The sequence below is a fragment of the Phoxinus phoxinus genome (genome assembly GCF_949152265.1).
Source record: "Phoxinus phoxinus genome assembly, chromosome: 25".
In the NCBI taxonomy this organism is placed as follows: Eukaryota; Metazoa; Chordata; class Actinopteri; order Cypriniformes; family Leuciscidae; genus Phoxinus; species Phoxinus phoxinus.
This window is the reverse complement of record NC_136900.1, coordinates 22301947-22318796: the sequence shown is the minus strand read 5'-3', so window position 1 is coordinate 22318796 and position 16850 is coordinate 22301947. Positions and strand designations below refer to the sequence as shown.

General features: G+C 38.8%; 1 protein-coding gene across 7 annotated transcripts in view; it reads right to left on the bottom strand.

The window, feature by feature from the left end:
* znf469 (zinc finger protein 469) overlaps positions 1 to 16850 on the bottom strand; it is a 288811-nt gene that overhangs the window by 83968 nt on the left and 187993 nt on the right. For 2 of the 7 annotated variants that reach the window (XM_079604125.1, XM_079604123.1), the window contains exon 1: positions 12860 to 12995. The exons of 3 other annotated variants lie outside the window; for them this stretch is intronic. The gene's annotated coding sequence lies outside the window, so the exon portion shown is untranslated. Of the gene's footprint in view, positions 1 to 12859; positions 13000 to 16850 lie in introns of those variants that run through there. 2 more of the 7 variants (XM_079604124.1, XM_079604126.1) reach the window with 2 other exon arrangements.

Here is a 16850-nt window from a genome sequence, read left to right as displayed (position 1 = left end):
TCTATTAAACAGCACCTTCCATAAGCACTACCCTCAGTGAACTCTTCAAACAATCCCTGTCACCTTCTCGCTCTCCTGTGGCTCATCCAACCACGCCACACACTGTGTGACCTTTCAGTCAACCTCTCAAAGAAGTCAATTTCTCACTGATCCCTGCGTCAGTTTCCAGTTTTCTCGCCCATTTCAAACAAACGATCTCTGATCTACATAAAGCAGCGTAAATTTGACGCCGACTGTCTAAAACGCTTCCTTCCTGTGCACATCTCCCGCAATTGTCTGTGAAAGGGTTTGACATTTGTTTAACGACATAAAATGAGATGAGTCGTTTGTGGTCGTGCAAATCAGGCTGTTCAGGCTTCAATGCTTTTGGTTACTTAAATATCTGGTATCTTTACAGTGAGTCTAAGTGCTGAAGATGGACAGACCCAAACGCAGTCAGAGAACCTTCTGATTCCAATTTAGCGCCGTTCTTTTCCCATTAGACACGGCGACATAAAGGCTAAGACATGCGGCACGCACTCAAGCACGTATTATTAAATGGTCCAGCACTTTTATTACTTTGGTCATTTCTCAAGATATTTCACTTGAAAAGATTTTCAATTGTTTTTGGAACTGGGGGTTAATTGAAGTGAAACCCAAATTGCAATATGGTTTTAACATTAGCATTTTAAAATTAAGATATTAAGGCAGCTAGAGTTGTAAAAAGTACAGACTTCGTTACCAAGTCGTTACTGAATTTTTTTAAATGTGACGATATTTTATCGTCACATTTTGAGCGATCTTGAATGGATTCTTAAACACCTCTGATTGGCCATTGGGTTGATGCACTCAACATATATGTCTCTGATTGGCCATTGGGTTGACGTGCTCAACATATGTCTGTGATTGGCCATTGGGTTGATGCACTCAACATATTAGTCTCTGATTGGCCATTGGGTTGACTTGCTCAACATATATGTCTGTGATTGGCCATTGGGTTGATGCACTCAACACATATGTCTCTGATTGGCCATTGGGTTGATGCCCTCAACATATATGTCTCTGATTGGCCATTGGGTTGACTTGCTCAACATATATGTCTGTGATTGGCCATTGGGTTGATGCCCTCAACATATATGTCTCTGATTGGCCATTGGGTTGACTTGCTCAACATATATGTCTCTGATTGGCCATTGGGTTGACTTGCTCAACATATATGTCTGTGATTGGCCATTGGGTTGATGCACTCAACACATATGTCTCTGATTGGCCATTGGGTTGATGCCCTCAACATATATGTCTCTGATTGGCCATTGGGTTGACGTGCTCAACATATATTTCTGTGATTGGCCATTGGGTTGATGCCCTCAACATATATGTCTCTGATTGGCCATTGGGTTGACGTGCTCAACATATATTTCTGTGATTGGCCATTTGGTTGACGCGCTCAATATATATGTCTGACAATGATCAACACTTCAAAAACACGTTGTCTTTGACGCTCTTTACCAAGCGCTTACATAGATAAAGCGGATCCGTCTATCAGCGGATACATTAGGGATCCGCTGATATGCGCCTGCTTTTAAACGCTCCCGTGTGCATCTGTGTAAGTGCTCGGTTAAGAGCGTCAAAGATGTCATTATTGATCATTGTAGCCAATCAGAGACATATGTTGAGTGTGTGAACACAATGGTCAATCGGAGGTGTTTAAGAATCCATTCAACAGCGCTCAAAATGCTGGTATCGTCACATTTTTAAATTTCAATACCGACTTGGGAATCAACATAAAACACTGAGTTTAAGATGAAGTGCATTTTTGTGCCTCCGGTGGCACCAAACAGAACTGCAAAAATTATAATTGTTTGGTGCATTTTTAAGCACAAAACCTAAAATGTTGCAGCTTGTTGAGTAGAAATGCTCTTCTAGGTGACCAGATTTACAATTTTCAACTGCAAGGCAATAAAACGGCCAGAGAAAAAGATTCATGCATTCACACATTCAAGCCCCGGCCATATCTAGAGGTCAGAATGTCATGGGGACTTGCTTTTTTAATGTGTACAGTAAGCACACACCCAGAACACCTTTAGCACTCACATTACCTTTAGAAAAGAATAAGATCTGGTTTGTTATTACTTAAAATTCACACACACACAGCCTATATTTTAACTAAATATGGTTTCAACCAGGGACTCTCAAAGATTTTGAAAAAAGTAAGAATGAAGACAGACAAAACAGAGCAGATTCTCCCCATCTGCGCACCAAGCATCACAGAATTACGGAGGGTCACTCAGGCCAGACCAAAATGAAAACAAGGCTGGAAAACATTACATTAGCTGTTCTCCATGGCGACCGCACTCAGCCGAGTGAAGCTGTCCGTCCGTCAAAGGTAAAGTCGTGGGATCAGGGTACAGTATTTTATACGTCTAAACCTCACAGGTCCTTGACATGTTTACAAGCATGCAGATTCTATCTGGATTCAATTCAGATAAAGACACAATGTTCCTCATGAGCGCACATGGAAAGCACATCCCAGATGGAACCAGGAGCCATTTCCATTTTCTCTCATAACAAAAGTGTGAGGGAGGTTAGTGTGTAGTGGTCCGTGGTGAAATAGGGTGGACCTCAATGTCTACTCTCAAATGTGTGATTTATTGTCAGCCAAAAGTTTCATGAAAACAACAAAATTCATTTATAAATAAAATAACCAATGAACAAAATATGAAAGCAAGCAAGCAACTTTATGTATATAGCACATTTACAAACCACAGACGTTGCCCCAAAATGCAAAATTAAGATGTAATATTACATGATACATGGCAAACACAACTAATTCAAAAGCTAAATAAAATAAATACATGTTTAAATAAGACTTAAAAGTGGCACTTTATGAAGCTGACCTCATGGGGAATGGGAGACTATTCCAGAGTTTGGGACCTAACACAGAACAAACACAATCTCCTTTCGATATAAAAGTACAGCGAGAGACCTTTAAAAGCAGCTGATCTGAAGACCTGAGCTCTAGAAGGAGAGAGTAGGGAATAAGAAGATCACTAATACACCGGTGGCCAGATCTAAAAGTGCCTTGTAAACATACAGGAGAATTTTGAAATCAATCCTGAATTTAACGGGAAGTCAATGTTAGGATGCCAGTACAGTGGTAACATGGTCCCTCTTTCTTGCTCCCGTTAAAAACCTTGCGGCTGCAGGCGGGCTAATGCAGTCTGGGGGAGATCAATATATAAAGAATTACAGTAATCTATCCTTGATAAATAAGGGAATGAACCACAATTTACAAATCCTCCCTGGAAAGAAAGTGCTTGACTTTAGCAATTGATCTCAAGTTAAAAAAAGTTGCCATTAATAATGGCAGTAAAGTGATGAGTCCATAATAACCCCTATACTCCTATGTTCTTCGAGCTTTAAGGACAGGGAACCTAGCTGACCAGCAAAGGTAGGTGTGACATGAGAGAAACCTACAATACAAACCTAAGTTTAACTCTCATTTAATTCAGAGAGCCAGAGCTTAATGTAACTGTAACATTCATGTATCGAGGAAAATAACATCACATCATCGGCATAACAATGGTATAAAAAAAAATATATACTTAGCTCGGAGGAATCACTATCATTCTTAGTGAATCCCCCTCAGTGTGTGTGTGTGTGTGTGTGTGTGTGTGTGTGTGTGTGTGTGTGTGTGTGTGTGTGTGTGTGTGTGTGTGTGTGTGTGTGTGTGTGTGTGTGTGTGTGTGTGTGTGTGTGTGTGTGTGTGTGTGTGACACACTGGGCGTGCAGCCATGGGGAATCACCTTGGGGTGATGGAGGGGGAGACCTGCTCTGTCTGGATACATCACACAAGCACAGAAGACGTTTATGACCGTTCGCAGGACCATCACCGCCAAGCCTCTGCACCATGACATCTCATTTTCCATTCTGTAATGCCTTCATTTAACAGACCTGAAATGTGCTTTGCATTTTCTATTCAAGTGGATTTAGAAATGGGAAAACTGGACTCTTGATCACAGTGAAAGGGCAAAGATTCGCTTATTATGCCTGATATGAGAGTGCGTGAATAACAGTTTGGCTGACCGTCTGAGTGCTCTGGATGAAACCCAGATTAACTGTTCATATTAAAGCCTCTAAGAGCGAGTCATTAATCATTATTCTGGCTGTATTAATAGCAGTACTTGCTACGTCAAGCAACATTATTATTGCTTATACTCTCGGGGTTAGAGGATTCATTTTAAATTATCTGAATTACGTTGCTTTTGCATGCAGGGTCCAATCATTTAAAAAAAAAAAAAAATGTATTTAGGGCTGGCAGTTCCCGGTTTTTATAAAAATATATTTTTTGATTTTAAATATATATAAACATACTGTAATGCTTGAAAGTTTGGGAACCCCTTGCAGAATATGTGAAAATGTGAATAATTTGAACAAAATAAGAGGGATCATACAAAATGCATGTTATTTTTTATTCAGTACTGTCCTAAATAAGATATTTTTACGTAAAATATGTTTTCACGTAGTCCACAAGACAAAAAAACCAGCTGAATTTCAACAAAAATTCTCATCTCATTTCAAAAATCCTCCATTTCAACAAAACCTCGTCTATTCTAACCAATTAAATACCATAACCATGGTCACAAATCAGTCGAATTTTCAACAACGCACAAGTAAATGGACTTACAAAGTCAGTGAATTGCAAAGCAGAACTGGCACTAAAGGATCAGTGACTGTTGGTCTCAGTGTGAGTAACGTAACTACATGTGTCTCTGTTGATGTTCTGCAATCTCCACCCTCAAAAACTACAAAGGTAATGCATAACCAGAAGTTCTTCCACCTAAAATAGCAGTCCCACCTCAAAAGGACGATTTAGTCAACTACAGCATACTACTCATTTTTAGTGATTCATGAAACAGCTTAACATAAATACAAGCTTCGCATTTCTGCTATAAATCCTTTTGGCCCATTTGCCTCCTAAGCTTCCATTATGAGGCTATTTACTGTAAACACGTCGCCTCTTCTGAGAGTAATCAGCAGCACGCCACAGATACAGTACATACACATTGAGTTGATAAAACCCTGAGATATTTCTTCAACAACTTCAGGATTTTGGACCAAAAAGATCATTTCGAAATGGCACCAGATCCACATTACTTCTCTTAGAAAGTCTGTGATTTCTCAATTATAACCTCCCCAATACACAAACCAATACACAGCTGCATTTAGGCCTAAAGCGTGTATAAGTGTGTACGTAACAGTGTTCGAATTTGTGCTTTTTTCACATGCCCTCCCGCTGCGCCTTATGATCTTGGCAGGAGGGCGTCTAATTTGGGTGAGGATGCAGTCTGGAGCCAATCTAGCAGCTCTCTCTTTCCTTATTTCTCCTTCCTCTCGCTCCCCTCGGAGCAGGGCGGGGCTCGTATAGTTTTACTGCTATCATAATAAACATACAATTGATACAGGAGGTGGGCCGGACGAAGCTTGATGCTGTAAAGTCAAGAGCCTACAGCAAGCAACAACCGTAGCAATCACAAAACCCCTCCATACCTCCCCCAACATCCTCTTCTTCTCTGGTATAGAAGGAACGACTGTCTGAGCGTATAGACAAACCAGACGTGAGCTTTATGTTTATCACCCTCCCCCCCGGAGCGGACGGGGCAAAAAGGCGATTAAACATTTCCGTTATCAGCCAGGCGTGGCCAAACGAACCTACACGCAAACACTCACACGTCACGAAACGTATACAGTACCTGCAGGCAACATGGAAACCAGATACCGTCAAAGGGCGTCATTTACGAAACATGAGTAGGATGAATGTGCAAACTGGTTCAGAAAACGTTCTTACATAAACTGACACGTTGAATTTTGTAACTACTTATGTAACATTGGTTTTAAGAATGGTTTAGAAGGAAATGTGTTGTTGTGTTGCATTAATGAGACCCCACAACAAGTCAATTTGCATACCATATATGAAAAGGACATACTGTGTTGGCGTTGTTTAAAATTGTTACTTGTCAAATGTTACTAAAATGTATTAAAACTATGAACTACTCTAGTATTGTGAAATATTGCCATACCTCCAAATGAGATAAACAAATTTCAGAGCAAATTGTTCGCAAAACAATTGTGCTTCAATTAACGCAAGAATGTCTTTGCGAAGAATTTATTCAGAAATTAGTTCTGCTCATATGGATGTCCCAAGGACTGCAACCGCATGTTAGTTTGCACACTTAAAAATTGGACGAATCGAACATACTGTATTGTGTTGCTGGTGGTAAATGTCTTGCTTGATCATTGTTACAAAAGTTGTTTAAGTATTTTATCTTGGGACACAGTAGCTATGTTTCCATCCACCAATTTTATGCGTAATTTCATCATTCACAAAAAACACTATGGAAATACGCCAAAATGAGCACAAATTCTAAAAATGTGCATAAAAACGTATGCGCTAAATTGAGTCGGATAAACTTTTTATTCGATAAGAAAGCTCGATGCACATCAAAAAAGTAATCTGAAATCCTAAATTGTTTGTTCTAAAATACCTGTCGTCAAAGTGGTTCAGTACAATTACCTCCCAGAACGGTCTCACACGACTGTGTTCCCAAACAGCAGGCGTCCGCCTCCGAAAGCAAGATAACTTTATTGCGTTTCGTCTGCCCGTTCTTCGGCACATGTCATTTATTATATACAAAATGATCAGTGTTGGACAATGCTACTTGGAAAATGTAGTGAGCTAAGCTAGCAGTTACTCCATATTAAATGAAGCTTCACTACACTGAAGCTACACCCCATGGAAATGTAGCAAGCTAAGCTACATCAACATTGCAAAAGTAGTTTACTACATCTAAGCTATTTTTTTATTTATTTCATTTTTATATTGAACCAATTTAATTCCAAGTCAATGTCTCAGTGATCAATAAAACTGTCTGTAAAACAGATAGGCAGGCATAATTGTTCAGTTCAATTGTTTATTCAACAACTGTTTCAAACCAATTTGGCAACACAAACAATAGCATAACTATATAAAACCATAACCACAATAACTATAACAAACCAGGTGTTGAGAGTGTGCGCATCTTTCCATCAAGTAAATTTCTCTCGTGTCAGCCCAAGGATTGGTACGTGATGTCACTGCCCGGAGCAGAAGGTGGCGGTAAATCATCAAAAAACTGGTTGCCAAACGCCATAAAACATGAAGCCGTCGTCACCATCATACGGAAATACTTATGTCGGCTACACAGGTCCGTGTTATCCAGGATTAGTGATCCTTAGCAGTTGTATTTCTGATTTGAGCTTCAGAAATGTTTGGGAAAATGTAGCTTGTGTGGACGCAACCGCACTACTTGATCAACAAAAGAGCTTCGCTACTGAAAAGCTATTTGATTCAGAAAACAAAACAAACCCCTCTAATGAGAAATTTAGTTAAACTAATAACGTCACTACTTGTAGAGACGCTACTGCCCAACACTGGAAATTATTATACAAAAAGTGTCTTCTCCTACTGCAGCAACTTCCATATTTCGTACTGATATTTAAGGCCAGTTTAACAGGAAATGGCGATTTTGTTCTATTCAGCTCACTGGATGGAAACGCTGATTTATTCGCAAATTTTTTGATGCAATATTTTAATTTTGCACATACAGTATGTTAAATTTGCAACTTTGTATGGAAACATGGCTACTAATCAAAACACATTTCAGTGTAAATTGTTTGCAAAACCATTCTTGCATAAATCAGTGTTTTTATGTAACAATTTACATAAGAATGGTTTTGCAAACGTTTTATGTCGAAATTTGTTCTGCTCGTAATGGGGACGAAAGACTGTGGTTGCATGCTAGTTTGCATATATGATATGTTTGAAAAACATTCATTGCATTGCTGGTGGTAAAATAAGAACACTATTTTTGAATAAAACACTAGGTAATGGGACTTACTACCATACACAAGAATGCAAACAATTTACACCAAAATTAGCTTTATGTAAATCACCATTCACAGAGAATTGTATCTGCTTGAGCTCCGATAATGAGCTCCAAACATATGCCAATTGTCTTACTTCTTGACACAGTCTCCTTAGTTGTTAGTGTTGCTAATTGTTAAAGTATGGTTTAAATCTACATGGGGTCCACCACCTGGAGGCCTTTGATGTCTTGTTTTCAATGTACTACGATTTGGGACTTACATATCCTAATCTAATCCATACTATAGTGCAGAGAGTATGCAGGATTCAGCCTGGGTCTGTCTGGTAAAGCATTTTATAGGATTTTAGCAATGGCTGATGCTAACATGCAAAACAAGAATGCAATCAATTTACCATCAACTGTACAATTACAAAAAGGACAATCTACAATATTCACAAAGGAAAGCAACAGGGAACTACAACAGCCCAGACACATGAATGACAGAAACATTTTATGTTATAATGGTCCATTCAGGTCTGTTACCACAACAAATCTAAAATTACTGGACTCCAACTGAGCGTGCATGTGCTTACTGTTGAGCTTTAAAACAAAAAAACATCCAAAAATAAAGTCTTTATATAATCCATACTACACTGAAATATGAACCACATAAAAGAGAGCTCACAGACTGGCTGACTTGGAAATAGTTTAAAGGATGAACAAAAATATCAAAGCCCTGCTGATATTGAGCTTTGTTATTTATTAGGCTTTGTTACCTTCGGCAAATGCCGAACTCTGGCATCATCTGTGTGCTAATTGACATGGGAAACTCATCTGCGTATAATTTAAGTGGTTTACGATGTTTGGTTGTTGGTGCAACATTGCAATTGGCGGGCCTGATAACAACCACTTCCGATTCCCCTGAAAGAATCCAACTTCGTTCGAAACAATCTATCAGTCTACAGTAATTGCTGTGCTTATCATTGATGAAAAAAAGTCTAAAAGCTCATGCAGCGTCCCGCTAGCGTTGAGCCAAGAAATCAGCTTTAGATGACCCAGAACTAGCGATGAAATCTCCCCCAAAACACTTTCTCTATTCCTGGTTATGTTAAGTCCTGAGGGAAGAATTAAAGTTTATTGGCCAATGTTAATTCATTAGTACGTATTGCCCCAATTTTCCATAAAATCATGTGACAAAGAGCAGACTGCTCTTCTTCAAAAGCCGTTCATAATGTTAAAAAATGGAGCACAAAGAGTAAACAAATACATAATCCAAGTTAAAAATGAATATGAATCTGTACTCTCGAGTCAAATGAGGTGATAGCAGCATGTTAACCTTTGGAGGGGACGGCCTATAACAGATTATAAAAGAAGTTTGAACAACACAGCCTCTGCATGTCACACACCTCATTTATTTTGGTGGTACCTAAACGCCAAGCGGATTATCTTAACTACATGTTCTGACATCATGTGGATGGGCCATCAGCCATTTGCTTGACACAAAAATGTGCAAAGCAGCTTGATTTTGCCTTGAGCCTCACTTCAGTCGTAGGCATGCTGATGGAAATCTCACCCCCACAAGACACATCATGCCAAGTTAAACATTGGTTGATGTGTCTTGATTGATCGCGACGCATTTCAATGTTTTTAAGTTAAATATATGATGCACATTATATAAGAATGGGATTTGAGAGCTAGAATAAATGCCAATATTTCTGTGAATAACAGATTAAGTTGTTCTGTTCGTCACACTGACCTACAGTATTGTATGGGTTCAAAAGATTTGCAATACAGCACATTAGTTATAAGGACTATAAAATGAAGTGAATATAAACAGTGATCACTATTTTCATTGTTGGAAAAAGAGCAGATTGAACAATCTACTAAATATCTTCTTTTGTGTTCTGCGAAAGGATAAAACAAATTGTGGTTTCTGCCCGTCTGAAAGTTGATTTTAGAACGCCAGGGTGTTGCTATGTGGTTTCTAAGGTGTTCTGGTTAGTCCATCGCTATGTCGTTGTTAGGGGTCACTGGCCCAAATTAAAAGAACGAAAACAAATTTCCTGCTCTAAATATGGCTCATTAAATATACATTAATGGGATTTTTCACACAATCTACAGTATCATCAAGTTACTGGCCCAAGTAAAAAAAACAAAAACAATATTCACGCTCTAGAAATGGCTTGGGGTTCCTCATATATATACAATAATGGGATTTTTAGCACTTACCAGGAACATATCACAAGACCCATCACTCCTAATACAAGCCACATGATTTGAGCTATAATTTCCGCAGAAAAAAATCTTTTTCAAAGTTGTAATTATTAAGATAGATAGAATTATTGGAGTACTTTTTGCAGGAAAATAGTATTTCAGACTTTGGGCCAGATTTACTAAACAGGGGCAAATTAGCGTGAGAGCGCAATTCTATAAAAGCGCCGATGGGAGAGGAAAGTTCGGCATACGCGCAGTCAGATAATTTCCGTAATGACAACACAATCTGCCAAGAGCAGTGCAAATTAGCGTCTGGTTTAAGACATGCTTTCTGGGTCGTTAAATAATGGCGCAAACACCAGTCGATTGACTAGCGCAAACCTTAGTAAATCAACTTGCATGATTAATTGAAATACTTCCCCCTCATATATTTTGGGTCTGAAAGGGAAACTCCTACAAATGCATATGCAAAAAGGTCAGCCACAAAAATCATTGTGTGTTTGTGAGAGAGAGTTTAAAGGGACTGCAATGAAGACAGAAAGGAAAAAACTCTGAGAGGGCAGGTGACACGCTGTGATGAGTTCAGTCCAGAGCCGTTATTAGAGTAATGAGAACTACACAGGGGAAATATTGGCATGAACCCAGACAGCTGAATGAGAGAGAGAGAGAGAGAGAGAGAGAGGGAGAGAGTGGGAGAGAGAGAGGGGGGGGGGGGGGGAGCTGAGGTGAGAGGTTACATGAGGAAACAGGACTGTCTGGACACAGATTTCACTTCATACACTATTTAAAAGGCCATCTGGTGGCCACAATCTCAAACTCCTCTCCACATCTGCTCTTCATTCCCTATCCTCATTCTTTTATCCTTTCCTTCCTAATCTGTTCCTACAGTATATTATCTCTAAACACTCTTTACATCTAGTAGCAATCCAAATCATCAAATAATACTTGCAATATCCCAGCACCACTACACCCATCCTCGTTAAAACACGGCATAATCCTCAATCACACTTGATCAGTAATTAACTTCAGCCGCTGATGTGACACTTCCAACTTTTATGCCATCAGATATTATTATAGGATGTGCTCCAAGACTCATCTCAATGTGGATTTATTTAGTAATGCCTATTTTGTCCTTTTATTCTAGGACTATTTGTTCACGTTCCATGGCTCAGAGAAATATAAATGTGTTTACATATGCATAACCACTGTAGACCAGACACACAAAAACATGTCACCTAAAAACATGTGTGACTTTAAACATGGGAAAACACACAGACAAACTCTACAAGTGCTATGTTAGGTTGAGAGTTGACGTTCTTGATGCTGGAAATTTATTACTCGTATAAAGTTCAGCAATTAACTGCCTTCTATTTATGCAATTATGGATTAGAGCAAAATATGTAATTATACACCACTGTACAACTTCGGCAGCCACAAAAGTCATGTATGTTTTGCAGGAGAGGTTTCAATATGCACCATCTGGTTTGATAAAAAAAAAAAAAAACTGCTTGAGAAAATATACTACAATAACAGTTACTTTAATAAATCTTATAGAAATATTTAACCCCTCATTTTAAGGCTGTGCATCATATCGAGGAAGGAATAAAACCTCTTAAATTGTACATCAAGAATATTCCACATAACTCATGAAGTGAAATAACAGAGATGTCTAGATATACACACACAAGATCTCAGAGTTAAAAATCTGCTAGTTGCTGGTGAACAGTAGCCTTCCCAAAGAAACCCTGACGCTAACAAACAAACAGTGTAACCTGGTTGTAACTGTAACTGTAAATGGTTGTAACCTGGCACTGCCAACTCTTTACTTTCCTGGAATATCCATACTAGCTTCCAGTGACAGGACTGAGCACGCATTAATGGAAATTGCCAAAGGGGAGAGCAGAGGAAAAGATGGGAGGTGTGGATGCAGGTTGCCAGCGAAAAATATCTGAGATTCCAGTACCTGACCTGACCTCTGTACGTGACCTCCCAACGTGACTTACCTGGGAGGCTTCCTTTATGAGCAACCAGGGGACAGTAAATCTATGAATAAAAGCTTAAAATTGGCTCAGTGTCATGTACAGGAATTATATATATATATAGTCTGTCAAGCGATTTTCAGCATTTTTATCAGGCTCCTATGGGTTCAGTAATTTCACTTTATTAACAATGAAAAGGTTATTAGTCAGTTATTGAAATGCCTTTTCAAAAATGGCACTAATAAGAGTAAAATGAAAAACATAAAAATTCTTATGTAAAATAATATTCTATACACTTTAAAAGTATATTGTTAAATTATTATAACTTTAAAAATAAATTAAAACGTATCTAAATTTGGCAGTTAAAAAAAAATAATAATAATTTGGTTACCAAATACATAAAAATACTGAAGCAGCAAGACATTTCTCACACTTTTATGAAGTATCAATATAACCACCTGATATGCAAGTCAAAGTATACTCTACTAGTGATATCCCATTACCACACTTGTGCACTGCAAAATAAAGTCACTTCACTTTAAAACTTGCATATTTAACAGTACACACACACTGTTTATTGCACTTCTCTCTGACAGCAAATGTCAGCCCTTTAATGATGTATGCATGGATAGAAGTGCTAACATCACATACAATCTAGTTACAATTGTACACACATCTTCAGGCACAACTATAAGCTGTTTGTGTAAATTGTGATAAAGTACAACAGCCATGTCCGCAATAATTCACACACAGAAGCATCAAGTGGATAGATTGAACCCTCACCTTGCAAGCAGCGCTGAAACTCCCAGCAGCTCAGTGTGTGTGTGTGTGTGTTCCTGTCCCGCTCCTCTCACTCTCACTCTCAAACTGACGCCTCTCATCCACAACTCAACGCACGGCTCTCATTACACTCATATGCAAGGAGAGGGCGAAAGAGAGAAGAGAACTAGTGAAGAGAGAGAGAACTTAGCCCAGCCCAAAAAGATAAGTGAAGCTGGCAAGGCTGTCCCAAGCTTGAGAAACCTTTTTGGGTTACTCATTTCTACCTTCATTTCAGACTCTCTGCTGACAATTCCATTAATAACTGTTTCTCTCCAAAGCCTCAAAACACCTAGTGCTTCCACCTCTCAATCTATCAGCTCTCTGGAGCAGCTTTTCCTCTGCAAACGTCTAGCCTTCACTCGCCACTCCTTTACACACGTTCTCTCTCTCTTAGCAGCTGGAAAAGGGAAACACACCTGCCCGATTCTTATTAAAGGAGGTGATGACTCCCTATGAGGAGAACTTGCTGAAATCCTCTTCCTTTTTTCCTTTTCTTTTCACGAAAACTGATGACAGATTCTCTAGAGTTGGGGTACTCGAACTCGGACTCGGACTCGAGTCCGGTCTCGAGTCCAATTTTGAATGGACTCGGACTTGTCACGCACTCGAATGAATTTGTACTCGGACTTGACACGGACTCGGGACATTTTAGACTCGGAAAAATGTCCGAGTCCAGTCGAGTCCGGGCACTGGATGACACAAAACTAAATTTTGTGAATTTGTTTTATTCAAAAACGAAACGAAACAACGTTGTTTCAGCGTTGAGCATTGTAGCCAATCACAGTTAAGTGCATAAACACAGTGGCAAATCAGAGGCGTTTTAGAGTCCGCATGCAAATAATTCGCTCAAAATATATGTTTAGAATCAGCACGATCTTTATCCTTTCGCAAATCCCCTCATAAACAACAAAGTCTCTCTAGACGCAATATAAGATATTCACTGTGCAGTGCGGACAACTTCAGTCAGTGTTTATGACGAGAGTTTTAGGGAGGGTGCCGAACGCGGTAAGTGATGGGAGCGCTGTTGACAATCTAAATAGTTTTGTTTTTCATACTTCTAGAGGACCAGTGGTTACATTCACACTGTAAATTATAAATATTGATAACTGCATTTAAATGTGGGATTGAATCCACTTAATTTTTGTCCTTTGAGTCATGAAATTGCGATGATTTGACACATAGCAACATAAGAACGTGATAACCATAGCAACATTTTGGCGTCTAATAATGTTATCATTTTTGTTGCATTTATACTTTAGTCATAAGTTAACATACTCCTTGCAGAATCTCCAAAATGTTATTTTTATATGTTTTTTTAATAAGACGGATCATACACATTGTTTCTATTTAGTACTGCCCTGAAAAAGCTTTTTCACATAACAGATGTTTAATAGCCTAAATAAAACACAAACACAAAATAAAGACAAATTACATAGGCTCGATTTTAATATTGTGTCATTACCTGAATGATCCACAACTTTTTTTTCTTTTTAATGGTTGAGGAAAAATCATCCAGCTCCTGCACATTCTTTGCTTTTCCAGCATCTTCTGCATATTTGACTCCTTACTAGCAGTGACTATGATTGTAAGATCCATACTTTCACACTGGTGACAACTGAGGGACTCATACACAACTATTACAAACCCTGCAAACATTTAGTGATGCACAAGAAGGAAGCATCCATTAAGAGCCAAGAGGTGTAAACTTTTGAACTGGATCATTGGTGTAAATTTGTCTTATTTGTTTAAAAATGCATTCAATAATTTAGTCCAACCCTTCAGAGGCTAAATAAGATATTAGCATGTACAACACAATAAGAAAAATTTAAACATCATCATCTTGCTCAAAAGTTTACCCCTGGCTCTTAATGCATCGTGTTGCATTATTAAGCATTACCTTGCAGATTCTAAAAGATGTACAATAGGTAAACGTATGACTGTAACTATACATTGCAATCATTTTGTAAGGTTTAAAATATTAATTTAAGAGCTCAGTGTTGAGACCTTTCGCCAGGATTTGATTGACAGGTGATCTGACCAATTATAATGCAGATACACGCCATTTTTGTTCGACAAACAAACCAAATCAGTTAGTAGATTAAAGGCAGTGGACTTGAACTTGAAAAATAGTGTGTATTGATTTCTTTTTTAGAAATTTGTGCTATAACTAGAAGAGATTATCAGTTCACGTGCTGCTTGAACTGAGGCCTACACATTAAAGCACCACAAAACAGTATTTATCGTTTGAATTTCATAAAAATTAAAAAAATTGAAAGCTGAGACTTTATTTCAAACCAAAAGTACCCTGCTCTGTCTTGTCTGTTGGCACATTGTTAGTGTCCTCTTTGCTCCGACCGAGAACATGTGGAGTGAGAGAGGAATGTCTTGTCGGACGTAGCAACAGTAACCAAGAGGGGCGGGTCTTTGTGAAAGGTCAATTTCAAATCATTTAAATCTTTGTGGACTCGGCCGGACTCGACTCGGACTCGGATGTTAAGGACTCGGACTCAAGTCCGACTCGACCCTCTTTGGACTCGGACTTGGACTTGTACTCGGTTGTTAAGGACTTGGACTCGACTCGGACTCGACAAAGGTGGACTCGGACCCAACACTAAGATTCTCATTAGCTTGTACTAGGGAAAATTGTTCTCTCTGTATCACTGTTGTTTATCTTCTTTTCCTTTCTTTAGATTCTTTTTGGATTTTTATCACATTTAATTTGGGATTGGGAAACAAAGCAAACTGGATTTGAGGACTGTGCCTAAATGATTATTATCCTACAGATAAGCATTACATTACCTGACAGTATATATTAAGAATCTAGGCAATCTAGTAGATATTTCAGCCCGATCTCATCCCAAGGCGTCATATACTGACGCTTTTGAAATATCGTCTACATCCAACGCACATGGCACCCTTTAGCGTCAATATGAGACGCAGATAGATATGGGCCAGAAGGCGCCTCCTAGCGGTCTAACCCTAACCCTACCCCAGACCTAAACCCAACCATAACCGAACAAAGCTATGTGCGTGTCATATTGACGCTAAAGGGTGCCATGTGCGTTGGATGTAGACGAAATGTCAAAAGTGTCAGTATATGACGCCCTAGGATGAGAATGCGTTGGATATTTCCAAGATTAGGACTTTTGCACTTTCAACAAATCCTCATCCATTTCATCCAGCTAAAACGTTACCTTGGGTGGCATATATCCGTAAGCAGAATTTGCAGCAATGTTTATTACACCATAGCAAGTCAAATCTTTGTCAACAAGTCATCAATATTTGTATGATCAACAAATGCAATATGCAATGTAATGTAACTAAAGAGGGCCAATAACTGAACCCTGGGGGACACCTTGATTTGGGGAGCAATAGATTTGTAATTCTGAATAGGGATAAATATGTTCTGCCTATTAGCTAGGACGTAAACCAGGAGAGAGATGTACCAGTGGTTCCAATAACAAAATAGAGCAGCATTGTACAACTAGAGGTACCAGAATACACAGAGGAGATCATTGACAATCAAGAGGAGAGCCATCTCAATACTGTGCATTGGACTGGAAATAGGAGGAAGTGTATACAGTATTTGAAGCAAAAACTCTTTCCAGGGGGTATGACCAGGTGGGAGAGATCATGTATTGGTCTATAATTACAGAAATTGAATGGGTCTAAGCCAGATTTCTTAAGAAATGCAAGCATTTTTTTTTTTATATATACTGAAAGAGTAACAAAAGCAAGACCGTTTTTTCAAGTGAAAAGTAAGAACTGACACTTCGACAGAAACAAAGCATTTGGGAAGAGATCTAATGTGAAAGAACTTTTCAGAAAAGTTAGATATAAATTGAATTAGAAAAGTATGAACACTCCTTTCCTCAGAATTTTACGGAGGCAGATTAGCATGAACGGGGGTCTGGGTGAGCCTACGGACAGTAAGGCAACTGTAGAAGTTTCC